At 44.1% G+C, this 1,978-nt stretch overlaps 1 long non-coding RNA gene across 1 annotated transcript; it reads left to right on the top strand.

The window, feature by feature from the left end:
• The first annotated feature begins 421 nt into the window (after positions 1-421).
• On the top strand, positions 422-1,405 carry LOC310668904. Its single transcript, XR_014506888.1, has 2 exons — positions 422-591; positions 1,128-1,405. It is a non-coding gene; the product is annotated as an uncharacterized lncRNA (long non-coding RNA).
• The last annotated feature ends 573 nt before the right edge of the window (positions 1,406-1,978 follow it).

The raw sequence follows: 1,978 nt of genomic DNA, 5'->3' as shown, positions 1-1,978 counted from the left end.
CTCCTTTTGAGCAAATCCAGCTAATGAAGTAAGCTGGCTTCCCCCTTCTTACCCCACTTAACAAAGAGTCAGGCAACAACTTGTAAAGTAAGTTTAAAAATAAGATTTACTTACAGGTGAAACTTGGAAAATTAGAATATTGTGGAAAAGTTCATTTATTTCAGTAATTCAACTTAAAAGGTGAAACTAATATATGAGATAGACTCATGACATGCAAAGCGAGATATGTCAAGCCTTTATTTGTTATAATTGTGATGTTTATGGCGTACAGTTGATGAAAACTCCAAATTAACAATCTCAGAAAATTAGAATATTAAATGAAATGCCTGTGGCACTGCTGAGGTGTTATGGAAGACCAAGAAGCTTCAATAGCAGCCTTCAGCTCTTCTGCATTGAAGATTCTCCATGGGGTTCAGGTCAGGCGGGTTTGCTGGCCAATCAAGCACAGTAATCCCATGGGCATTGAACCAGGTTTTGGTACTTTTGGCAGTGTGGGCAGGTGCCAAAGTCCTACTGGAAAATGAAATCAGCATCCCCATAAAGCTCGTCTGCGGAAGGAAGCATGAAGTGCTCCAAAATCTCCTGGTAGACGTCTACGTTGACCCTGGACATAATGAAGCACAGTGGACCAACACCAGTTGATGACATGGCTCCCCAAATCTCTTTTCTGATGAGAGCAGCTTTTGCATCTCATTTGGAAACCAAGGAACCAGAGTCTGGAGGAAGAATGGGGAGGAACACAATGCCAGATGCTTGAAGTCCAATGTGAAGTTTCCACAGTCTGTGTTGATTTGGGGAGCCATGTCACCAGCTGGTGTTGGTCCACTGTGCTTCGTTAAGTCCAGGGTCAACGCAGACATCTACGAAGAGATTTTGGAGCACTTCATGCTTCCTCCCGCAGACAAGCTTTATGGGGATGCTGATTTCATTTTCCAGCAGGACTTTGGCACCTGCCCACACTGCCAAAAGTATCAAAACCTGGTTCAATGCCCATGGGATTACTGTGTTTGATTGGCCAGCAAACTCACCTGACCTGAACCACATAGAGAATCTATGGGGCATTGCCAAGAGAAAGATGAGAGACATGAGACCGAACAATGCAGAAGAGCTGAAGGCAGCTATTGAAGCTTCTTGGTCTTCCATAACACCTCAGCAGTGCCACAAGCTGATAGCATCCATGCCACGCCGCATTGAGGCAGTAATTGATGCAAAAGGGGCCCAGACCAAGTACTGAGTACATATGCATGCTTCTACTTCTCAGAGGTCCAATATTGCTCTATTTGCAGTCCTTGTTTTGCTGATTTCATTTAATATTCTAATTTTCTGAGATTGTTAATTTGGGGTTTTCATCAGCTGTACGCCATGATCATCACAATTATAACAAATAAAGGCTTGACATATCTCGCTTTGCATGTCATGAGTCTATCTCATATATTTTAAGTTTCACCTGTACTTTATAATCATGCATTGGATCACGGTACGGAAGCGGGGGGAAACTATGCAGACAAAATACCAGCTTCAAGCATCTGCCTGTAAAAGAAAACAGAACGAGAGAGAGAGAGAGAAGAAGTGCTACATGCTCCTTTCTCTCCAGGAAAGGAGGAGAAATGACATGACACAAAGACCTCTCTATCAAATGTATTTCTATTATCTGAATATCTGCCTATCAGCAATACAGCTCTGTGGACTTAGCCCCTTCTCATGCTAACCAACAAGAGTACACATTTGTTAGGTTTGGCTGATAATCTCTGACTAGTCTGGTCACTGGGCTGCTCTAGATAGGAAGAACTACAAAAGGCTTCTTGCTTGGGCTGAGACTTTCCTGGGGAGCTCTGATCCTGCATGGCTCTGGGGTCTTTAGCTTTGACACCTGGCTCCCCTCTCACAGCTGCCTGAAGTCAAGACCTGACAAGGCAGCCTGGTTCGCATGTCACCAAACTATGGCTTAGCACGAAGGGCAGGGAACCTTTGGGGCCCT

Source organism: Podarcis tiliguerta (assembly GCF_965153285.1).
Source record: "Podarcis tiliguerta genome assembly, chromosome: W".
Taxonomy (NCBI): Eukaryota; Metazoa; Chordata; class Lepidosauria; order Squamata; family Lacertidae; genus Podarcis; species Podarcis tiliguerta.
The sequence above is the reverse complement of the archived record's forward strand: the minus strand, read 5'-3'. Positions and strand labels throughout refer to the sequence as shown.